This window comes from Bombyx mori, chromosome 25, assembly GCF_030269925.1.
Source record: "Bombyx mori chromosome 25, ASM3026992v2".
Classification (NCBI taxonomy): Eukaryota; Metazoa; Arthropoda; class Insecta; order Lepidoptera; family Bombycidae; genus Bombyx; species Bombyx mori.
Window position 1 is genome coordinate 4,256,088 of NC_085131.1, and position 26,766 is coordinate 4,282,853.

Sequence of the window (26,766 nt, forward strand, 5' to 3'; positions counted from 1 at the left end):
TCAAAATCGAAAAATAGTGTTTAGACCTTTTCGCGGGTGGCTCAAAAGCCATATCAACATTTCGATTGTTAGCTGCTCATATAGTAAAGCCACTATTTGTGACACGATTGATTAAGTTCAAACCGATATAGCCATCAATCTAAGCGAGGCATAGTAACCGAGGCCAGAGCTTGCAACATATTACTGTGCAAGGAATCAGTTCCGACAGCCCATAAATAAAGCCCAGTCCAATCAAGCATCGGTCGTTAATTAACTAGCGGTTAACGAGTTCTTTTCATAACAATGGCCATCGTCCCGCGAATATTTACGGCTTTGATATTAATTTGTTTGTAGTGTGGCCATAATTACATATATTTGTTGGGTCTTTTTCGAGGTCTTGTAATATATATTATGTGCTTTTGGTAATAATTAAACAGAACTGATCGCTTTATATATGCTCCGTGACTAGAACTTAATCCTTCCAAATTTCTTTAAGATCTCTGCAATTTAAAATTCGATGAAACGAAAACCTCAATATTAAACACTAGAGAAACATACACATATGTATAATACCTATAGGATTTAGCGCGAGATAATAAGATAGAATCCTTCTGCAAGTTTGACGTGCTAATTGCATTATTGTTTTTTAATCCTTTATGTACTGCTGTCCCTATGGTTCACTTAATGTTAAATGGTTACCGAAGTCGAGTAGCATCACAAAATGAATAAAGTTCCCAATTTACTAGTTCCGTTTTCTATGAAGACAGTCTTGCACGAGCCCAGCCGAAGGTGAAATATTAAATTTAACTAGAGGTCCCGCAGTAGTCGAAATTCGACTATAATTAATTGGAATTGTAAGTTTGTACACTATTATGATTGTATTTTATACTTCTATAACCACAAATTTCGCCAAGACTACACTATAAAAAATAATAACAAAGACAAACAATATTTAATCTATTCTCAATTTGACAACAGATGTCAAGAACAAAAGTTTGACAATAAATAGTATGCATGCGTATTTGCGTCAAATACATGGTATGTAGAGTGTGTAATGTTTTCTTTATTGATTTAATATATCTTTTATGCATTATTTAAAAAAAATATAAGCATTGTGCATTCCTTCTCTATATTCTCTATAAGTGTGGAAATTTTCATACTCCTCCATCCGCGCAATTTTCGTAAAAAGGGATACAAAGTTTTTGCTTCACGTATTAATATATAGATATTCCAATTCTTATCGATATCAGAGTGTTCATTTTGAGATGTATACTTGCCTAAGTAAACACTGAGCGAAATGTGAGCTCATTTATCCATGGAATTTAGATCAATGTTGAATCACAATTATTCGAAAGTCATCGTGGCCTAAAGGATAAGACGCCCGGTGCGTTCGTATCGAGCGATAAGATTATGCCGGCGTTCAAATCCCGCAGACAGGTATTCTTTTTTTACTTCGTGATTGATTCGTATGTATTCGCGATGAATCACGTCCAAGCATTAAAAAAGCAGGAACGCAATAAAAATATTTATATTTCTAATACGAATGTTCATTAGTGTCGACATCTGATTTTAAAGAAAAAAAGTGATGTATGCATTAAGCATTCAACTTAGAACAAATCTTTTCGTAAGAAATCGGTTGGAGTTTGAATATGTAAGTAATGGCAGGCAAGACTTGTCACATGTGAAGTAACAGTTTTCGGAATATTGGAATGTTTATTTAAATGTTTAAAACAGACGATTGTATTCTCTTCAGTGATGACAATCACTTCTCATCTAGACACGGACAGTGCAACATCTTAGGGTTTTATAAAAATTTAATATTGTAATGGTGTAATAGTGTACAGAGTGTTTTTAAATAGCCCTTCACCTACAGAACTCACTTCCCTCAAATGCAACCGTCCAACAAAATCTGATCTAATGGGAACACTTTGAAGGTTTCAATGCGAAAAATGATTTTTAGTTCTAATAAGCGACGACTATTTATAAGGCTTCTAATCGGGTTACGTCTTGAACGCTAGTGATTAAGCACTCAGGCTTTCCCGAGTCCATATAACAGTAATTTACCATACAGAATAAATACGCTAGTGCCGTGGTATGGAATGCTTTTTTTATTCGTAATTCTTATTTAATAGACGTACATTATGTTCGCGTGTGAATGTAACATTATTCACGAGTTTTCTTCCAAGCAGAGACTTAAAAAACGTATTTCTTCTGCCCTGGATGGGTGAATGACTTCGAAATTATCGAGATATGGTCTTTTTTTTGTTGCTTAGATGAGTAGACGAAGCTCACAGCCCACCTTGTGCTAAGTGGTTACTGGAGCCCATAGACATCTACAAAGTAAATTCACCACCCACCTTGAGATATAAGTTCTAAGAACTCAGTATAGTTACATCGGCTGCCCCACCCTTCAAACCAACGCATTACTGCTTCACGGCAGAAATAGGCAGGATGGTGGTACCTACCCTACTATGGTCCTCCTCCTCGCGTCGTTTTCCTCATTACTGAGGGTCGTGACTCTCCCGCTGCATCAGTTTCTTCCGTACGATTTCCCTCCATCTTCTACGATCCTTAGCTTTGTGGAAGGCATTGTGAAAGTTGATGTCCAGAGAAGATCGTATTTGGTCCGACCATCTCGTAGGACTGCGTCCTCTGGGACGTTTGCCATCTACCTTTCCTGTCACCATCAGCTGTTCAAGATTACCCTACTATGGTAGGTCTAGGTTATTGTTTCTAGAAGTACTTCACGTTTTATTCACGAGTCGATATCAGTTTGTTTAAAGTTTTCCATACGACCAAATTTCATTATATTTCGTAGTCTTTGTGTTACGTTTAGAAACTTATATTCGAAAATTATCTAAATTTAAGAGAGTAAAAATTCCTACATTACATTACTCCACAGTTCACGATTGTTCTAATGTCGCATTCATTAAACATTAGCGAAATTAGTGGTTTGTGAAATTAACTTAGTTAGCCATTGTCGTACAAACAGTTGGCAGGTTCTAATGGCTTAATTAATCACAATGTCTCCACGTGTTTGGGAAAAGACTCTATATCGTTTACTTAGAATTAAGTTTACATATATAAAAAAAAAATATCGTTGCCTCCGTAGACTGTACTCTGTTTTATACACAATAATTTTCTTGGAACATAACCATTGGTTTGGATGTGTTAGAATAGCACTGCCCATCTCATTCTGTGGGACGCAAAAGGCGACTAAGGGAATTTACCGGATAATAAGCCAGCCGCGTTCTGAAATTATTATTAGCGTTATGAAACAGCTAACTGGAACATAGTGATAGTAGTGGGTACTGCAAGCTCAAACGGATACTTTTATATATTTTTTTATTTGATAGATGGGTAGACGATCTCAGAGCCTACCTGGTGTTAAGTGGTTACCGAAGCCCATAGACATCTACAACGTAAATGCCGCCACCCACTTTGAAATATGAGTTCTAAGGTCTCAGTATAGTTAGAACGGTTGGACTCACAAGAGGTCCTACCACCAGTAATACCTTAACATTGCCCTATCTATTTCTGCAGTCAACTGTTTCTACCTGTTTCTACCATAGCTGCGGCTGCGGTAACCACATATCAGATGGACTGTGAGATAGTCTGCCCAAAAAGAAAGTGCTTAAAGATGTCGTCACCCTATGCCAAAACTCGTGGTTACCACTAGACCCGTCTCGCGCGTGACAACAAACAACCCGAATACCGTGTTGGTTTAGGGCACGGTATTTTAATTGGAAATGGCTTCATTATGATTGAAATTATCACCTTGACCCACCGGAATAACAATAAACACTCGATCCAATATTGTTTCTGCTCGCACGTTATATTCGTGGAGCGATCCCTTTGATCGAAGGGATTACGAGGGTCAGCGTATCAGTGCTGGTTGAGGATCGTTGCTTTGACGAATTGAATGATTTTTATTTTTTCTTCATTTAATTAGACGACATGCAATCAAAAATCTAAAACAAATAAAAGGATATAATAGTAATCCAATTCATCGTTTATGACTGATTGTGACGCAACTTTTTGACGCAACTTTCAACCATTTGATAACTTATAAAATGTGTATTTTATAATAAAATTAGCAATTTCTTTATTGTCGACTAGCTGACCCGGCAGACTTCGTAATGCCTCAATCAATAAATAAAAGACCTAAATTTTTGTGTAAAATAAACATAAAACAAACAAAAGGAAACCGTCCGACGGGGGACACATCAAAGCGAACACAAAATCGTTATTTTTATTTAATTCCGAGAATTTCCATATTTATCTACCTTTTAAACCTTTTCTGGACTTTCACAAATAATTCAAGACCAAAATTAGCCAAATCCGTCCAGCCGTTCTCGAATTTTAGCGAGACTAACAAACAGCAATTCATTTTTATATATATATAGATAAGGGTGTATTTTGCGCACGACTGCACACAAATGAAATTTGACCTCACGTCTCAAGGTGGATGGTGACATTCGCGATGGTGATAGCCACTGAACAATTTTTTTTTATCGCTTAGTTGGATGGACGGCAATCCTGGTGTTAATCCTGGTGTCCCACTGAGTTTCTCGCCTGATCTTCTCGCGTTTCCGATCCGGTGGTAGATTCTGCGAAGCATGGCTCTTGCTAGGGTTCAAATTCAAATTCAAATTCAAAATCATTTATTTCAACTTGGATGTCATCAAAAACACACTTGTTGAATGTCAAAATGTAAAAGAAAATGTTAACTCTACCACCGGTTCCAAAAAAGCCACAGTCCTGAGAAGAACCGGCGAAACAAACTCAGCGGGCTTATTTTTTTTTTTTTTTTAAACAATAAAACATATTTACAGTATACAAAAAAACAAGTCAAAAAAATACAATTCAAATAAATAATAATAATAATGAAAAATGAAAAGGCCAGGAGCGAACGCCTCATTCCCACGTAGTGCCATCTAGTAAAAAATCCTTAACTTTATAATATGCCTTGTTGCACAAACGTTCCTTGACAGTTTTCTTAAATCTATGAACAGGTAGTAGTTGAACGTTTTGTGGGATCTTGTTGAAAAGTTGTTCGTGTTAGCAACATCGTCAGGTGTGAACCCCGTGAGCTGACCTACTAGTTAAGGTTACGCTGAGATGGTATTTCTAGACCATTAGCTTAGGTAGGAAAAAGAAACCAAACAATTAATAATAATAAAATCATTTACTTCCTTTCACACAGATTTAGCACAGTCTATTTAGATAAATAAAAGAAAAGAAAAAAAGAAAAAGGCAAAACGAGGTGGCTCAGCTAACGCTATTCAAAGTCGATAAATCGAACAGCGCTGATTTTCAGTCGTCCCCGTTTCCCTTTGGTTCACTGTGGGAATCGAGGCTGGGTATATGTATACAGATTTAGAACGTGGTATAAACTAGTATAGAAATAAGAAAAACAAAACAAAAATCAATTTAAATGGTGAACCTGAATACAAAACATACATAAGCACACATAATAACAACAATCTGTGTGCAGCCTACAACGAAACAATAAAGAAAAGAAAATAAAGCACGATAATATAATACTATTACTGGCAAGCAGCATATTTACATTTGTACATTATTAAAAAGAATTTAATTTAAGCTACCTCGGAGAAAGAATTAGTTTAGCTAGTCAAAGGGGGAACGCTGCCAGTATCTTCGGAACCTTGCCTAAAGGGACTCCTTTTAATAATATATTTTAGTTATTTAGTATTTTTTTTAAGGTTTTTAGTTTTAGGTTCATTGTTCTATTATAGTATATATTTTTTAAATTTCTGTATATACTATATATAAAGAGAATTTTATTAAGAGTGTTGAAAATTTATGGAGATTTTGACAAACAAGGATTAAACAACATTCATCATTTGGTTGTGAAGTTTTCCGAAATAAATAATAGTTTAAGAAAACTAACAAAATACGCTTTTATAGAAAATCCAATAAATAAGAATTAAAAGTAGTGTAAGAAAAAATGATTTTTATTGTAAAAAAGCGTGGGGTGCATGGTATCAGTAGTTATATATATTTTACACAGAACAGATATGAGTAGAAGAAGAATGAGTAGTTTATTTTTCATTCTTTAGTTGTATTTCAATTTTTTTAATTTTTTTTTTTTTAATATATTTTTAATATTGTATTGTCATTGGTCCTTAATAACTATACCAAATTTCGAGTTGATCCGACGTTTTGAAGGGGGACAAAATCATGTATGTTCAAAGATTCCGTTACAAAACATACATACGTCTGAAGCTAATAAAAGCGTATTAAAAATCACCAAGCCGCGCTGAGTTTCGCTTTCGCTTCTTTAGTTTCGTATAAACCAGAATTGAGTTATAAGTCATCGGAAATTTAATTTAGTGGGTCTCTCAACACGGAATACCCATTTAGAGTTTTCACGGCGGTTCGCCTAATTAATTGAGTGTGACGAAAATTTAGGGAACTTTCAGGGAATTATGTCTTAAGTGATACGATTTGATGGATTTGATGACCTTAAAGAAATAAACAGGATGTCTATCGTTCTCGAAGTCAAAGAGAAAGTATGAGCTCGAAGCGAACAATAAATGCGATTATAATTCCATGGCTCTTAGAAGCTTTTAAAGACCGTTATCAATAAAACAATTTGAAACCGTTCTTTCCAAATTGGAAAAAAAAGTGCGTGCGTACAAAGTACACATGTCAGAAGGGAAACTTTTTTGGCGAACTAATTTATAAGTCTTGCTTATATTTATACAAATCTAAAACTTTAGATTTCCGAGACTTAAAGGAAGGGAAAAAGGAAGATATGTTCCCGCCAAAAGTCTGTCAAATGTCAATCTCAAACCTCAGTGTTGACAGTCACATTATGTTTAGATTTCTAAATTGTAAATGACTAATATTTTGCCAATTGAATTGACTAATTTAATTTCATGCTATTTGATAATGTTCCAAATTCTTTTCATTTCATTTCAATTCCTGTTAACATTTTTCACAAAAAAATTATAAAATATTAGGCTGTATGATATGATACATTTGCCTTTCCAGTTGGAAAAATACAACAACTACTACTACTGACATTTGACAAGTACTTAATTTCAATAGTAGTTTGATGTCACTTCCGTTGCATACCTGCGTGACGTTCTGTAAAAATTTTACCCTCATGGGCCTAAAGAAGTTTCACTTCAAAAGAACATAAAATATTCAAAAAAAAAAATGTGACGCATAAAATGAATCGATGCGAGTGCCTTTTTTTATTTGTGATAAATTGCATGCTGTGAAAAAAACATTAAAAACCTTTTTTATTTTAATGAAAAATTAAAAATTCGTTATTTTATCAATAATTAATTAAGATTGACCCTTAAAATTTATCGTTCGCCGATGTTTTCTTCCAGAAAATACTTTAGTTTTATTTTGTAACCCTTTGCTTTAAGCCGCTCGAAGCTGTTGGAAAAGTTTCGGTTTATCTAGCAGATATTTTGAAGTTTGTTTTGAATTTTAAAACAGTTTTTCCATTGTTCCTTCCGGATACTGTAAAAGTTTCTTTACAAATAAATGTGATGCAGCTCAATAAATTGTAATGAGAAACAGTCATACATACGTACAGAATTTAGAATTTAGACATGTTTATTTTAAGTAAGCCGTATCTAATAAGAAATATTCGTAATTCATATCTCATTTAGTTATCAATGTATAATGAGGTATTCTGTTGTATTAGATTTGATAATATTTTTTTGGTCGGTGTTTAAAAATTAAATAACCTTAATATTCTTCGCACACTATCACGCTTCCTACATCCAGACTTAAAATTGTAATCTCAATTTTATGCTATTAGATGTCATGGCCAATTTTAAGCGCTAGGAAATAATAGTGAAAGCTCAGTTGGATTATAACAACGGATGTTCTATTATTCCAATAAGAATTCCTGATTAATTCTGAACATAATAGTTTAACATTTAAGCAAGCGAAAGTTTAGTTTTTTTGGTGATCCTAGTCAAAACAAAGTTAAGTAAATGAATGCTAATTTTCAAGGTAGGACGTCTTGAAGTTGCTGATATTTTCCTACCTATCTGACAGTAGTCTCGAGGGGCTATTCTGGTCTCACCTTGCCTGGTGGACGAGCTTACAGAGCTCAGTCTGAGAGGACTCACTAACGTCTGGCCTAGCAAGAGCAGTGCTTCCCTGAATCTACCTTCGGATCAGAATCGCGATCCACTGAGAGGATCCGGCGAGAAACTCAGTGGGTTCTCTGTACTGGTTAGGTTGCATGCCGAGTTCTCTTCGCATTCTATGTACTATTATAACTTAGACGAGAACGGTAACCGGTGCTTGGAGCTTCTAAATGCACCGGGAATGCATCCAGAAATTGGTAATTACGTCAAAAGAGTTCGTTATCTATACTTCTATACTAATATTATAAAGAGGAAAGATTTGTTTGTTTGTTTGTTTCGAATAGGCTCCGAAACTACTGGACCGATTTGAAAAATTCTTTTTCCATTAGAAGCCGACATTGTCCCTGATGAACATAGGCTACTTTTTTTAATTTTTTTTTTATTTTATTTTTTTGGTTTCATGTGTGTTATTAATGTTTCCGAAGCGAAGCGAGGGCGGGTCGCTAGTTATATATATATATATATATATATATATAGATAAGTTCGATTAAGCCGTGTTAAAAATTTGCGAATAATATTTTTTGTCAAAAAACATTTTGTCAGGCCGAAAACATATTTCAATACGCATTATAATATGTTACATTCTACATCTAACAGGCCCGTTTGTTACGAAGATGGCCGTTATTTACCACATAACGATGAAAGTATAAATATATTCGTATTGTAATGATAAACAGCGCATTCCCCTGGAATCTTGCGGCAAATTGAAAAACATATCTTTCGTTAGCCCAGAGTACAGTGCAAATTGAAATAAATAATACAATTTACTGGTGGTAGGACCTCTTGTGAGTCCACGCGGGTAGGTATCACCACCCTGTCTATTTCTGCCGTGAAGCAGTAATGCGTTTCGGTTTGAAGGGTGGGGCAGCCGTTGTAACTATACTTGAGACCTTAGAACTTATATCTCAAGGTGGGTGGTGCATTTACGTCGTAGATGTCTATGGGCTCCAGTAACGACTTAACGCCAGGTGGGCTGTGAGCTCGTCCACCCATCTAAGCAATAAAACAAAAATATCTTGTTTAATGTAATTTCTTGACTACCAGACACAAACTATAAGAATAGGTAGATAAGTAATTTAAGATAGTTTGGACTTCCACCTGAATGGTTGAACTCAAAGAGCTTTTCACTGAGGCGGGCCTCTATAGGAGCTTTCAATTAGACTTTACCATTCGCTTAGGAATGTTTCAGACGGTATTTTTTATAAATGTACTATAGTATTTCTTTTAAATAAAAATATAGTTTATTATAGAACAATGTAGACACGAAAAGTATAATAAGTAGCGAGTAAAATATTACATTTTTTTTTTATAGCTTAGATGGGTTGACGAGCTCACAGCCCACCTGGTGTTAAGTGGTTACTGGAGCCCATAGACATCTACAACGTAAATGCGCCACCCACCTTGAGATATAAGTTCTAAGGTCTCAGTATAGTTACAACGGCTACTCCACCCTTCGAACCGAAACGCATTACTGCTTCACGGCGGAAATAGGCGGGGTGGTGGTACCTACCCGTGCGGACTCCCAAGAGATCCTACCACCAGTGATTACGCAAATTATAATTCTGCGGGTTTGATTTTTATTACACGATGTTATTCCTTCACCGTGGAAGTCAATCGTGAACATTTGTTGAGTACGTATTTCATTAGAAAAATTGGTACCCGCCTGCGGGATTCGAGCACCGGTGCATCGCTACACACGAATGCACCGGATGTCTTATCCTATAGGCCACGACGACTTCAGAAAAAAAAATTGATACATAAAAAATTGATAGTTTTGTGGCCCAAAAGATAAGAGGCACGGTGTACATACAGTTCGTATCAAACGATGCGCGTAAACCAGGGTTCAAATTCTGCGGGTAGTTACAATTTTCGAGAAAATATAATAATATGCTTAGCGTAGGTATAATAAAATAAAATCTTGCAAAATTTATCACTTACCTACTTATCTGCTGGTAGGGTATATTGTGAGCTAACACGGGTAGTTACTTTGGTGCGATAGCTATTTTATTTTCTAACAGCTGTTTGTTAATTATATGATAATTAATACAATCTATAATTTGACTATTACTACTTATAAAAAAAAAAACTTATATATTCTTACAAGTTCTGGAAAGTCAAGAGTGAAATCTTCTTCTTTATTGATAGTAATGTTACCTGAAACAAAAAAAAACAATATATTATGACAAACCAATCAGAAGCGAACTACAACGAAATAAAAAAAAAATGCGTGTCAACTCAGATGTGAGACTGGAGTTTACTCTTTAAAATTGCAACTATCCATTATCAGCTACGAATATATTACGGAATGTTCGACAATTGAGTAATATTTGGTGTTATGCAACTAAAATTAACCTAGCTAAAATGAATATATCCAGAACTAATATGATTAACCCTAAATCGATTATGCATGCAATGCCAGACGGACTCGTGACAATCACCAACAAGATGAGTTCGATAGAATATTTACCAAATGACAGTCGGTAATTATGCAGATCTTTCTGGCGACGTTGCCCAGTAAACATGGAATAAAACGCTTGCTTTTATTCCTGTTTATTCACATTTGTTTAGCATGTTATTTAGCATGTTTATTTAGCTTTTTTTTTTATTCCAGGAAAAACGTTACTTCGCTCGGCTTGCAATTAAATCCCAAGTATATTTTATCGTTTATCTTATTCCTATTTACTGATAGTGTGTACTTCAATTTGAACTAAGAACACATGATTATTAATACCGGTATACGTAAAGACGGTAATATATCTAGAAATTGCCGCCACGAAGAAATCAAGCGGTTTAGTTTACCCTCGGAATTCGAACACTGGTATAATCACATAGCTCGATCCGATTACACCCAGTGGCTTATCCTTTATCGTTATCCTTAAGCCTCGAGTACATGATTGCAACGACTATTCGGAAGATATATTAAAAAGTATGTGATCTTAGCCTCCTGTAGGTGCTACAATAAATCAAATAAATGGTCATGAAATACATAGCTTGCTCTTCTTTTGTAGCCAGCTCGATTCATCTACGATCTACATTTCTATCTTGATTACCAATAGTAAGATTCTAAGACTTAGAAATCGTCGTGGCCTAAAGGATAAGACGTCCGGTGCATTCGTGTTGAAGCGATGCAACGGTGTACCAATTTTTCTAATGAAATAGTTAGGTACTCAACAAATGTTCACGATTGACTTCCACGGTGAAGGAATAACATCATGTAATAAAAATCAAACCCGCAAAATTATAATTTGCGTAATTACTGGTGGTAGGACCACTTGTGAGTCCGCGCGGATAGGTACCACCGCCCTGCCAATTTTTTGCCGTGAAGCAGTAATGCGTTTCGGTTTGAAGGGTGAGGCAGCCGTTGTGACTATACTGAGACTTTAGAACTTGTATCTCAGGGTGGGTGGTGCATTTACGTACCGACCTAAGCAATAAAATAAAAATATCTATGTTTTATTCCATTACGCTATAAATACCTTTCCTAAAACTTCCCATCTCACTAAATTAAAGTAAAAAAAAAAATAAAAAAAATAAAAAAAAATAAAAAAAAAAATAAAAAAAAGAAAAAAAACTCATAATTCTATTTTTGACCTACCGTTTTATGGACATATAATAGTAATATTTTAAAGTATTATAATAATTGTAAATAGACATGGTTTAACAAAAACCGACTTCAAATAAATAAATAAAGATACATATTCCAAAACAAATTAATATACATTATCAATAATAATCATTGTCGCACACGTACTTAATGCAAATTTAAGACTTATGTGGTTTGCTCATGGCAATATACCTAGTCAGGTCATAAATTCTGTCACATGTTTAATGTAAAATAATTGAAACAAGTTTATTCATTATGTAACCATTCATATACCAAAATGAACTTAACAAAACATAGATTCTTATGACACTAAAGTTTATTCAAAATGACCTCCGTGATTTTGAATACAGGCCTTCAATCTGCGCGGCCAGTCGTCTATCGCAGCACGAACGAGATCCATGTCAATATCGGCGGCTGCCTTAATCAAGGATGTCTTGAGTGACTCCAAATTGGGATGAGGCTTTGAGCACGCCTTTTCCTCCAAGTGTTGCCATATCTTGTAATCTAACGGATTCAAATCTGGACTGGAGGAGGGCCAGTCTTCGTGCCGGATGAAGTCGATTTCACGCGACGCCAGCCAGTCTTGTGTGCTCTTCGCTCTATGAGCTGGCGCCGAATCTTGTTGGAATACCCAGTGCCTGTTATTGAATATGGTATGAGAAACAGGTTCCACAAGGTTCGTCAGGACTGTATTTTGATACACAACTGCATTCGTTTTTACACCTTTCTCACAAAAATGTACCTCTGTTAAGCCCCAATAAGAAACTCCCAACCATACCATGAGCGAGGATGGAAAATGACCTCGTTGGACACGCGGAATACGGTTGCTCGCTTCTTCACTACTGTGTGCGTACACCTTATCATTTTGTTTGTTGTAGCTCTCTTCTACGGTAAAAATTTTTTCATCCGAAAAAAGAATTTCCCGATATTTTTTTCCCGCGTACCGCTTCAACAAAGCGCGGCATCTCTTCAGTCTCAGAGTCTCAGGTCCATTAGACGAGCATTCAAACGATGTCCTGTTTTTCTTCGATATGCCCGAAGCCCTAAGTCTTCATTTTACACCCTTTTCACCGTGGTTCTGCTTAACCCCATCTGAAGGGCCAATAGTTTCTGCTTACGTTTGGGATTTCTTTGAATTCGCGCCTTCACAGGTTTTATCACTGCTGGAGTCCTAACAGACCGAGGGCGACCACTTCTTGACCTGTCATCTACACTAGAGTCTTCATTGTATCCTTTGATGGTACGATAAACGAATCTTTTGGTTATATTCAAATTTTTCAGTATGTTAAAAATTTGAATTGGCGCGTAACCGCAACGATGCAACGCAATAACTGCAACACGGTCTTCATTAAGCGTCTAGCGTAAAATTCTAAAAGTATACATTTTTATTTTCATGAACAATTCCAAATTCAAATTCAATAAACTTTTTTGTGGCCAGCATTCTAAAAGAAAAGTTTTTACTGTGTGACAATACTTATGACCTGACTAGGTACTAGAACTGGACTACATTGAAATGGGAACACACGGGAAGCGTCAGCTTTCTAATAAAAAAAAGAATCATCAAAATCGATTTACCCAGTCAAAAGCTATGAGGTAACAAACATAAAAAAAACATACAGTCAAATCGAGAACCTCATCCTTTTTTGAAGTCGGTTAAAAAGGAAACAAAGTTTCATTTGCACTCGTGGTCTATTGTTGTCATATTGTTCACTATTTCTAAAAAACAACTTGTTTCACTTATTCACTGCTAACATTGTATAGCATTATCTTTGTAAATTATTCCTTTGTGTTGTTTGGATTTTTTTTTAGAGATTTTCTGAGTATATGGATATAAATCGCTTAGAGTGGAGTGTAGGCAATGTGTGCGCCATTTATTATGGAACGGGCTTTTGTATGTCAAGATACAAAGTCACAAGATAGATTTCTTATGTGGTAAATGTTGTTTTTGACATGAAATACGAACTACTTACCCAAATGCTTGACATGTAGAATTTAATTTGATGACGATATTCTGATAAGCATTTCGGCATAGTGATGAATTAACCAAGATCCTTTTAATAAACCAAAAACAGCGAGCGGCGTAATTATGCTAGAGTACAGATTCAGTGACTATTTTTTCTATTTAAACACATACTTAACAGAAACATTTACAAAAAACAGCCAAGGTCCTGAAATAATCTATATAGGTATATATAAAAATGAATTGCTGTTCGTTAGTCTCGCTAAAACTCGAGAACGGCTGGACCGATTTGGCTAATTTTGGTCTTGAATTATTTGTGGAAGTCCAGAGAAGGTTTAAAAGGTAGATAAATATGAAAATTCTCGGAACTAAATAAAAATAACAATTTTGTTTTTCCTTTGATGTGTCCCCCCCCCGTCGGACGGATTCGTTTTGTTTGTTTTAAGTTTATTTTATACAAAAGTTTAGGTCTTTTGTTTATCAATTGAGGCACTACGAAGTCTGCCGGGTCAGCTAGTAATTTATAAAAAAATTTATTCTGCAAATTTTTGATTTAGCGTAGTTACTTTTTTTTCCTGCCTTTGCTGATAGCCTTGAGAGGCTATGTCACCTTCGCTCTAACGTGTGTAGGTGAGCTCACAGGGCTCAAACGGGAGTGTTGCTAATACTGGCCCTATCAAGAGCAGTGCTTTGCAGAGTCTACCACCGGATCGGAAACGCGACCCACTAAGAAGATCCGGCGAGAAACTTAGTGGGCTGTGTCTATGGGTTAATAAATTCTCATCCATCCTACCAGAACAAGTTAAAGATTCCATTGTAATGTAAGATTGTTCCGTACTTCAGAAATATTTTTTTATTGCCCTTGTAGGCAGACGAATATGGCCCACTTGATGATGAGTGGTTACCGTCGCTCATGGACGTCAGCAATGCCAAGGGACTAGCAGAACCAAGCCGCTGCCTACCGTTGGCCTCATTGCCGAAATAGCTTCATTAACATGATTGTTATTGGAAATGAATTGGACAGTGGTACCTATTACTACGGGTTTATAATACACCGTATAATCAATAAATAATTGCCCATTCTCGGGTGAAACCTTCAGTGGCCTTTTACGACACCCACGGGAAGAGATGGGGGTGGGTGGTGCTATTTTAAAGCCAATCTTTTGTTTCAAGTTCATGAAACATTCGAACGCTCTCCCACTGAGATAATATAGTCTTGTGAGGGAGAAATGGCACGCAAACTATTCGAATACAGTTGTAGGAACGTTACTTGAGCATGCAAGGGGGGTTCCATACCGTATAATCTTAACACCTGAAGCTAACATCTGTGATACTGGATACGATAAACGAACTTTGACAATATTTTTGGAAATTTGAGGTGTAGGTGAAATATATAATATAAACCTATTTATTAGCTCAGTTAGTTAACGAACAAAATAAAAAAAATCATAAAGAGTATTCTATTAAATTCACCATATTTTATCTATTTCTGACGCGGAGTTGACTTACTTAAGAAAATGGCTTCTCATCTCTTTATTCTTCTCTATTTTAAGGAACCTTTATTCTTCGATCAATAATACTAGCCTTTATTAGTCAGATTCTTTTTCTTTTTCTCTACCTTATCCCACTATGTGGGGTCGGCACAGCTAATTTTTCTCTTCCATTCTCTTCTATCAGCCGTCATCTCAACATCCATCCATGTCTTCTTTGGTCGATCTCTTCTCTCTCTACTTTGCACTACCATTTTCATACATTTTCTAGTCACATACATCTTCTCTCTACGCATCACATGTCCATACCACGATACATTTATTAGTTAGATTATTTTGTTATAAAACCTAGTTCACAATACGTTATACATACAATGAATAAAATTACAATTTATTTATATAAAGCCTCTCTAAGCGATCTCTGTTATTTGAACTGTTATTTTTTAAATTTAATGTTTAAGGTGTCTGTTCAAAGTGCGACATCCAAATTTATTAGTTCAATGTTGAACGACTCGACTCCTGTAGGCATTATAACAGTTCAGTGCGCTGTCATGATTGCGATGTAACTAACGCCAACCATTTCGGTGAATACAGACACAAGTGCCTTCAAGTATCCTTATTAAGACAGTTGTCGTAAATTTACAGAAACTTGATTATGAACTTGATCTTAGTAAGTTAGGTTTGAGTGTTTTGTTATGTAAGTTAATAATGCTGGCAAGGTTTATTCGTGTTGCCTGTTGTGATTAAAAATTTCTGAAGATTGAGTAGCCCGGGCGAATACCCGCCTATTTCTGCTGCGAAGTAAACAATTGATCCAGTTTGAAGGGCAGGAAAGGCGTTGTGTAATATTATGATTCCATCCTCATATCTCAAGATGGGTCACGGCTTTATCCTACTTTGTTATTTTTATGGCCTCCGGTAACAATTTAACACCAAATGGGTTAGGTTACTCGTTTAGTTTAATAAAGAACATAGCTTTGTGAGGTTTATTTTAGCCTTACCTATTTCTAATTTGATTAGAAGTCTCATCAATATTCAGAATATTTGCTCGAATCCAAGTGTCTCTACACTTTCCACTACAGTTTCGTTATATACCTGAAATTGGTTTAGTTTACCGTACAAATTCAATTTGCTTGTCGTCTTTGACAAATTTTGACTAGTTATAACTAAAGTTAGAATATCTTGAAGTGTTAGCTATTATCGTTTGAGTTTCAAACACTGTATCTAGCAAATATGGCGTTAGTGGATTTGTAGCTTCAGTTTGTAAGTATTTCAAAGAGCTTAATGTTTTGTCTAAATCATTTCGAAAAAAATAGTTTATTCCAAAATCCTAAATGCAAGGTATTTTTTATTTTAATATTACTAAATATTCCTATGTTAGGAAAAACTGTTAAGCAGCTTCCAGTAGCATCGTAAATAAGGTAAAAATAAAGTTTAGGATCGGTAGGCAGCGGCTTGGCTCTGCCCCTGGCATTGCTGAAGTCCATGGGCGACGGTAACCACTCACCATCAGGTGGGCCGTATGCTCGACTGCCTACAAGGGCAATAAAAAAAAAAAAAAAAAGATTGAACTATCCCACGTGATGAGCTACGAGCGATCAAGGCATCATACATTTCTTTTTTCATTATCAAACATCACGTATGCGTCTGAATCAGGAAGTTTCTCGGTCAACTAATCAAGCAAACTACGCTTCTAATCACGTCGCCACCTCAAATGTCCAGGGTCTAATTGCGAGCATCGCATATCCTGCCCACTAGGTCGGATTATGGTGACGGCAAGCTAGGCTTGTGCTGACAACCGACAAATTTATGATGCAATAACTTACCGAGAAATGGCGTGGTGAGGACTTAGATATTCAATTTGGTGGCTGCCTTGTTTTTGTTTTGTTGGTACTTTAACAGATTTAAGAACCTTTTAAGAACCTGAATAATAGGTTCGGTCATTTAGCGGACTTTTAATATCTACATATTAATACGTGAAGCAAAAACTTTGTACCCCTTTTTACGAAAATTGCGCGGACGGAGGAGTATGAAATTTCCCACACTTATAGAGAATATAGGGAAGAAGTGCACAATGCTAATATTTTTTTTAAATAATTCGTAAAAGATACATTAAATCAATAAAGAAAACATTACACACACTACATACCATGTATCTGACGCACGCACGCATGCATACTATTTATTGTCAAACTTTTGTTCTTGACGTCTGTGGTCAAATTGAGAATAGATTAAATATTGTATGTCTTTATTAATATTTTTTATAGTGTAGCCCGAAATTTGTGGTTATAGAAGTGAACTACAATGCAATTTTTTTTTAAATTGTGCATAAAACATACCTTAAATCAATAAAAAAAAACATTACACACACTACCATGTATTTGACACACACACATACATATAATTATACTCTTAAGTATAATTAAGTCTCTATGTTACTTATGACGACGCTTGCAGCTGAAAGTAAGTATTGTACTTTTTGACGAAGCATGTTGCTGATAACTTAATTTCTGTAATCTGACGAAGCATGTTGCGGATAATAACATGTACTTTTAGGTTAGGAATATTGTGTTCTTTTTTTATTATACTCTTTGTTTATTGTCAATTGTCAAACTTTTGTTAATGTTTAAAGTGTGTGGTCAAATTCCGAATAGATTAATATTGTTTGTCTTTAATGTTATTTATCTATAGTGTAAGTTTTGGCGAAATCTGTGATTATATTATAGAAATATAATAGTATTTGACAATAGAACCATAATAATGTTTAAACATATAATTTCAACTAACATTATAGTCTAATTTCGACTACTGCGGGACCACTAGTATAAATAGATTGGTAGCATCTCGTTAGTAAGAATATTTATTTGGGTTTTGTTCATTAATCTCACAATTAAAATTTGTAGAATAGCGACCACAGTTGCTTACAGCTACTTACTACCAGTTTCGCATCCATCTTCAGTACAAACAACTTTGTTTTATTTTGCTACCTAGCTTATTCTGTCGTATTGTTTAATCCTATTGTGAGTTCCAGGTGCAGTGTGTGTTACGTCAATTTAGATATATCCTGATATATATTTTTGTTAAAAAGCAATCGATCCGATGATTGTCTTTGGAATTAATTGGCTTGGAATGTGTGTCTTGAGTATTGAATTAGTCTATCAATGTGCAGTAGTAAAATCAATGATAGCTATATGTTACAGATATTAGTGAAGGAAATAAAATTCTGGTACGCACTGAATGCGAAGTCAGAAAAAACATCCTTAGAAAATGTTTCTTCATTCGTGTTTTCAAATTTTATCGATAATCAACTTTATGTCACTTCCCGACATCTATTGGCGATTTTCATAATCACTAAAGCTATTTCAGCAGATGGCGTTGATAAGCCATCCGAACCCAATGAGTGTTTGGTTTAAGGTTAGACCAAGAAAATGAATTGTTTAATTATATTATTTGTGTCTTTTTAACTCACGTGTTCACTTAAAAATGCCTAAACGATCTTGGAATATTTCATCATTTTATCAATATCTAATTCGTATTTAAATATAATTTCTAAAGAACACAGCTTTAAAAAAAAACCGAGCAAACCTCGGTCATCGTCTAGTCTATTTATAAAGAATAAAGGTCAGATTTAAATGCCAATTAAGTTTTCGCTGATTTAATATTAACTCGATATAAATATCGTAATTCTATAAATTTAATTCTGACCTTAATACCTATATACTAACTAAATATTAAACAGTACAATTCGCCGTCCCGTAAAGGTTAAGTTAATTAGAGAAAATGTTAATTTGTTAACATTTTAATAATCGCACGCGAAGGGATACCCTATTATTTATGAAATATTAGTTTATAACGCCTAATCGTTTTATGCTCCTTATTACCCTGTGTTTGAATGATGTATCTACCGTTAGAGTAGATATAAAAAATTGTTGTTGTTAGTTCAGGTTGTTCATCATACTCAGTATTTTTATTGTGGTGGGAGGACGTCTTATGAGTCCGCACGGGTAGGTACCACCACCCTGACTATTTCTACCGTGAAGCAGTTATACGGTTTCGGTCTGAAGGGTAGGGCAATTGTTGTACTATAGAACTCAGGCTTAGGACTCATGTCTCAAGGTGGGTTGCAGCTTTCTTGTATCAGGTGTACGTACCTACGACAAAACATGTAAGGGATAAAAAAAATTTGGTAAGAATGATATAGGTGCAGGTTATACCTAGGACTAAGCTTACGTTATAAAACTTACTTTAAAATTTAAAATAGTCTCAACTGCATACTTGCAGCTTGAGTGATTGATTGCTTAAAATAAAATATATTTAAATATTCATAGAACGAAATATTATGTAATATGTAGACGGCTGTCTAAAGATGTTTTCATACGAAAAAAATGAGATGTTTTATGGCCTGTCCAATGAAAGAGAACTAAAATGCGTGGGGCATTTTTACGACAGGACATCTGAAAATAAAGCAATACATAAAAATTCAGTCAACCATACGTCGCGTCGAGGTGGACCATAAAAGAAATCGACAATAGATATAATAGTTTCGCATCTCTGCAACATTTCTTGTTTCTCCTATCCGATTTTCTCTTCGATACTAACTCGAAAATATTAGTAGTCCCTAAGACAAAGGTTTAAGGCTCGTTTTCCTGTAATATTTTACAAGAAATCCTTACCAGAGGTCGTGAACGATTTTTGTTCAGAGTTCACTTTCTATATTCGGTCGTAAAGTTATTTTAGCAGCGGATGACCTAGTTATTTATACGGTCGTAATAAAATGATAAAGAATGCAAAAATATAGCTCATCAAATCTTCACAGAAATCGGATGTAGTCATAATGTTTATGGATACGTTTAAATAGCACAAATTCTTCCTTTCGTGTCGAAATATTTTTACCATTAGAAAATTTCCGATATTGTATTAAATTTAGAATTAGATATATCCTAAACCTAAAATCTTAATTTAACATCGAATGGATCTACAATTTGGGATATTTGTCCTTTGTTAAGAATTTACAGGTAGGTATTTTCAAAATTGAAAGATACCTTAAAATGCGAGCGCGCCAAGAATACGTACAGTCGAACAAGTCAAAGTCGCACAAGTCAAAATAATAATAAAACCCACATTGGGCTTCCGCTAACAAACTCCATTTTCCAAAAACAGAGTCACCGCACGTACCAAACAAATTATTGAAGTCAGTATTAAATTTTTTAGTTGTATTTTGAATTTACATAAACTTGTTGTCTTGGTTTGTATATAAATAACCCTGTTGATAACTATTTTGCGAAAACGGCAAAATATTTTTACTGGTGGTAGGACCTCTTGTGAGTCCGCACGGGTAGGTACCACCTCCCTGCCTATTTCAGCCGTGAAGCATTAATGCGTTTCGGTTTGAAGGTTGGGGCAGCCGTTGTGACTATACTGAGACCTTAGAACTTATATCTCAAGGTGCGTAGCGCATTTACGTTGTAGGTGTCTATGGGCTCCAGTAACCACTTAACATCAGGTGGGCCGTGAGCTCGTCCACTCATCTAAACAATAAAAAAAAAAAAAAAGTGCTAAATTAGCATTTGTGCTGGAAATACAGCATAGTGCGGAATTCTGTCCTTAACCATTTAAATTTTTTCATCGCTACCTTTACGTAAAATCTGTGATGATGGAGGACTTCTATGAAGACTAGTTTCACCATATTCTTTTTCTTCGACAGTGATTGATATCAAGCTCCACATCAAGTTCATTGACATAATATAGTTCCTATTCCAAGAATAGTTGGGAACAATTGACACAGGGTCATCCGGTCCTAATTAAGGATTCCCTGTGTTATAGGTATCAAAGACTGACAAACAAGTTATATACGTTTAAAAATATACATATATAGATAACAACTACCACCAACAGGCACAGATAAAACATATCTGTTCATCGCACAATGTTTACCCGATGTGGGAAGCGAACCCACAACCCTCGGCACAACAGTCTCAGGCGTTAACTACTGCACCACCGAATCAGTCAACAATATGACTGTTTTTTTTACCTGATCTGGTAGCCTTGAGAGGCTATTGCAGCGTAACCCTAACGTGTAGGTGAGCTCTCGGGGCTCAAACCAGGAGGCGTTGCTAACACTGGCCCTAGCAAGAGCAGTGCTTCGCAGAATCTACCACCGTGTCGGAAACGCGACCCACTGAGAAGATCCGGTGAGAAACTCAGTAGGCTGTGTCTATGGTTTAGTTTACTCCGAACCCTTCGTCGTGAGCGACGGGTTCGACGAGAACGGTGTCCGGTGCTTGAGGTACCTAAACCAAACACTACGCTAATCACTGTCCAATGGTGGCTGCTGCAATCTGGAGTCGCCGATGCAATAACGACTTCTTCCTATACGAGTAGTAGATAGCCGTGTCATCGGCTAATAACGCTAGATGGATATCCGGAGACCGGGGTATATCATTGATGTTATTTATTAATTACTAGCTGCCCCGGCAGACTTCGTAGTGCCTCAATCGATAAATAAAAGACATAAACTTTTGTATAAAATAAACTTAAAACAAACAAAAGGAATCCGTCCGACGGGGGACACATCAAAGGAAAAACAAAATTGTTATTTTTATTTAATTCCGACCATTTTCATATTTATCTTTACCTTTTAAACCTTTTCTGGACTTCCACAAATAATTCAAGACCAAAATTAGCCAAATCGGCCCAGCCGTTCTCGAGTTTTAGCGAGACTAACGAACAGCAATTCATTTTTATGTATACAGATTTATTATTTTTTTACTGGTGGTAGGACCCTCTTATGAGTCCACGCGGGTAGGTACCACCACCCTGCCTATTTATACCATGAAGCAGTAACGCGTTTCGGTATGAAGGGTGGGGCAGCCGTTGTAACTATACTTGAGACCTTAGAACTTATATCTCAAGGTGGGTGGCGCATTTACGTTGTGGATGTCTATGGGCTCCAGTAACCACTTAACACCAGGAGGTTGTGAGCTCGTCCAACCATCTAAAAAAAAAAATATATAGTTCCCATGTCATATTTATGTTTGTCTATAGAGATCATTGTTACAATGGATTTTACTGTATCAGGGTTTTTCATTTTAATTGCTCATGCTAAATTAATGTATGTAAGTGATTACGGTACTATCATAGCGCGAACTTATATTGATGTACGTAGTCAAGCAATGTGTTATGAGCTTCTTCGGACACATCATGCGGTCTCCCAGACATGAATTAGAGAAGCTCATAATTACGGGTCGAATAGAAGGCAAGCGCGCCGTGGGCAGAACACCAGCCAGATGGTCAGATCTAGCAAGAGAAGCGCTCGGTGGTAGTCTGTACCATGCAGTCCATGCCACCCATGATGGGGCGCATTGGAAGTACATCGCATGTGGTCGCGATCCTCAGTAGTGAGGGAACGATATAGAAGAAGTCAAACAATAAATCACTATATATTTTCTGCTGGATTCTCGTTCTCGAGAATAATTTTCGCATTTGTATGAGTTCGTCTCTTTAATCCTGTAAGTTGGCCGACGAACAATGAAAGCGAAACTCGTTCTATTCGAATTCATTACGGACCTTTGTAGTAGTAGAACATAAATAGCTCTAGCAAGTTAAAGTTTAATTTTATTTATGTTTGAATTGTTTTAAATTATGCAAGAAGTTGTACTGAAAGTTTTGATTGCAATTGTTTGGATTGTTTGTGACGAGAGGTCGCAATTTTTTTTTGTAATGGATTTAGGATGTGAATAAATTAAGGCACAATTTGAAACGGTATAAAGACGTTGAGAGTAGTTTTAGAAAAACTGAAGAAACCTGAAAAAAAAAACATGAAAATTAAAACTATTTTGGTTTTTTTTACGGCTTGATTGGGTGGACGAGCTCACAGCCCACCTGGTGTTAAGTGGTTACTGGAGCCCAAAGACATCCACAACGTAAATGCGCCACCCACCTTGAGACGTAAGTTCTAATGTCTCAAGTATAGTTATAACGGCTGCCCCACCCTTCAAACCGAAACGCATTACTGCTTCACGGCAGAAATAGGCAGGGTGGTGGTACCCACCCGAGCGGACTCACAAGAGGTCCTGCCACCAGTAAATTGATTTGATTTGTAAGAATCTTTTTCATACTAACATAATGTGGAATGCACATTTATCGATTAATCTATAAAATAGAATATTTTAGTAAAATTTTCAAGGTAGGCAGCGGCTTGGCTCTGCCCCTGGCATTGCTGACGTCCATGAGCGACGGTGACCACTTACCATCAGGTGGGCCGTAGGCTCGTCTGCCTACAAAGGCAATAAAAAAAAAAAAAAAAAAAAAAAAAAAAAGACCTTTACGTCCGGTTATCTTAGAACTATGCTCATTTATTAAGGACTGATGACAATAATTTCATTTCTTTGGACCGATATTCTGATCGGGATCACCAGGATTAAAAAAAATGGTTTAGCTTACCATTAAAGTGTGCTTTTTTACTTTTTATCATGAATATTTATAAATCGTATTTACCTATTGTATATAAAATGATACACAATAAAACATAAAAGACGTTGTATTTTCGTTGGGGTTATGCAGTTGCAATTTTATTATAATTACTTTTATGGCTTAATCTCACGTAATTTTTATTATCTTTATATTGTTCCCGAATACATACTTTAATTTTTTTTTGGTCACGGATAATTAAGAGACAACCCTAGTAATTAATACCAATGGTTGACGCCAAATGATTCTAATGAATAGCTATTCAGTTATGTATTCATTGGTCTGGTTCTGGTAGCAACTTCTTAGTAAATTCGATAAATAAGGTACCGAGTTATTCTACTCGATTACATTTTTTTAAATTGCCAATTTGCAACTGTTCTATCAAATGTATCGTTGTAACAGCAGGCTGTCCTGATTTTGGCTTAAATAAATACCATATATAAAAGAACTATTTTTCTTGTTCATTGTCACTCCGCTGTCTCGATATCCCAACGGACAGACAAGATAGCGCATCCATCGAACTTTTGAACTATAGTGATTAATTTCAGATACGTCAACATCCCTAGAGTGTTATCTTTCTCGAAGTTTCGATCTTGCTTTCAATTTACTTAGAAGATAAACAGATCTTATGGATAGTTTGAAATTTGATATGCCTCCGTGATTCCTCTTGTAATTGCAAAGGCTGTTATTGTAATTTTATTATTTTTGTGCATCGCAAATTTAGTTTTGCATGCCATGAGAACAGTAGGCTACGTTACATCTAGTATTAAATAATAATCTATAATCAAGTAAAAAATATATAATAATAATAATAGTAATATTTATTCAAGCCTCTTAAAATACAAACACGTACAAGAATTCTTAACACTAGTATAATAATATCCATGGCTTTTTTATGAGGTATACAATAACAATGTTCCCTGACTTTTATGCTAGGAAAACTTGTGTTACATAAGTCAGTATATAAACACACGGTGTCCGTTTTTATTTGTTTTACTGGAACGAAATAGCGTAAAGTTATTTCAGTCGTGCTTACAATTGGTACTCATAATTTTTTTGTAATTAAGATAACGCTATCTACTGATTGGATTCGATTGTTCTCGAAGTTGAAACTTGAATAAATTAATACCCTTGTGTAAACAGAACAGAATTTCTATTTAATAAGCCAATATTCACATTTCGAGTGATTTTAGTAAGTACAGAATTCGTGAAGTTGCTAGATGATATAAAGTCATACGTTCCCACGTGATTATTTAATCTTTACATAATCTTTTTTAATCTTTACAAGATTTTTTAAGTTACTAACATAGATTGTAAGTTGATTAGGATATGGCCTAGGTCTGACGACTTACCGTGAATCGTCCCGCAACCACGTCCGAAGGTCCTGGTCGAGGATGAGTATTGCCGACAGAATCAGTTCATATATCCTTCACATGTAAAAAGTCATAGGTCACTGTCACTATTTTCCAGTTTTTTTTATATCAAAGGGGGAACTTTACACACTATTTAAATATAATGCGCGTGCCGATGCGGCTACAGCGGCTTCGCGCGAAAAACTCTGTTTTTGTTTTTTTGCCGCACTAACTGGCAGGCAGGTGGTGGCGCTAGTGTCGCGCCGAAGAACCATTTCCCACGGAAATGGTGCATTCCGATACACACTATATGTCGCAGACCCAGTACAAGAAAAAATAAGAAATGAATAATACATATAAACCCAAATTGTGTCGCGTTGCGTACTCAAAGTATAAAAAACAAGAAAAGTAATTATTCACAATAAAAAAAATAATAATAATATAAATATGTATTTTAGAACAAACTGTTACGGGACGGAACATGCCGCTCACCTTAAAAGCACGTAATTGCTTTTAACATTCAAAAGTTAAAACTAATATCGAAAGAACGTAAAGCTTAAAAAACTTACTCGAAACTAATAAATTCTAAAAACTAATAATTAATGATTTGAACTACTCCAAGGGAAGAGGACATATTTTAACCACGGGTCGTTTTTTAAGTAAAATTTATTGTTGAAAAATCGAAAGATTAGTGCGGTGACACGAACAACTTTTCCGAGCGACGAAAATCGCGTAATAACATTAACGTCTTGTATAGGCGGCGCCGTTGACGCGCTGGAACACACCGATACGTTGCGTTTTTCTTCGCACGGGTCTCTTACGGGATTTTGAATCGGCCAGGAGTTCTGACCCAGATGTAGCCACGAGGGTCCGTGGTACCATAAGTCATGCTGTACGAGCGCGGCGGGCAAAAGTCCACGAGACGCAGCGTCGGCGGGATTGTCGGCCGACGGGACGTGGTGCCAGCGGTCCGCGGGTACGCGCCGCAAAATCTCACTGACACGGTTCGAAACGAAGGTTTTCCATTCGTGCGGAGATGAGTGTAGCCATGCTAGCACGATGGATGCGTCGGACCAAGCGTAGACCTGGTCGAAGCGAACACGACCACTGTAAGTGAGCATTAACTTTTCAATTAATTTAGATAAGAGGACTGCCGCCATTAGTTCGAGGCGAGGAATAGTGAGACGCACACTCAACGGTGCGACGCGAGTTTTGGCTATAATCAGGTGAGTTTGAATGAAATCTTCTTGATCTTTGTAACGAATATATACACATGCTCCGAAACCCTTCTCGGAAGCGTCAGCAAAACCGTGAATTTGTATCGGTTCGAAATTATTATTGTTAAATATATAACGCGGAAATGAGATTTGTGAGATGAGTGGGAGCTCATCAACGAAAGAAGACCACGAATTTACTACGTCAACAGGCGGCGTCTCATCCCAATCGACTTTGGCTATCCATAAGAGTTGAATCAAATGTTTGGCAAACAATGTGACCGGTGATAATAGCCCGAGGGGGTCGTATATTTTTGCTATTTCTGAAAGAATGACACGCTTTGTACACTTAATCGATGAAACTTGGACTTTAAAATTGAATGAATCAGATTTAGGGTTCCACTGTAAGCCCAGAACCTTAACCTTTTTGTCGATCTCCATTTCAGCGAAGAGAACGTTCTCCGGCCGCTCACCATGAGACTCTGATGGCAGCACCGCAGCGAGTAACGCTGGCGAGTTGCTGTGCCATTTGCGTAATTCAAACCCAGCCGCCC

At 36.1% G+C, this 26,766-nt stretch overlaps 1 protein-coding gene and 1 long non-coding RNA gene across 4 annotated transcripts in view; one reads left to right on the forward strand and one right to left on the reverse strand.

Annotated features, from left to right (window-relative positions):
- LOC101741141 (uncharacterized) overlaps nucleotides 1-26,766 on the reverse strand; it is a 428,733-nt gene that overhangs the window by 101,824 nt on the left and 300,143 nt on the right. The gene's annotated exons all lie outside the window — the stretch shown is intronic.
- LOC134201390 (uncharacterized) lies at nucleotides 10,283-11,110 on the forward strand. Its single transcript, XR_009976659.1, has 2 exons — nucleotides 10,283-10,603; nucleotides 10,735-11,110. It is a non-coding gene; the product is annotated as an uncharacterized LOC134201390 (long non-coding RNA).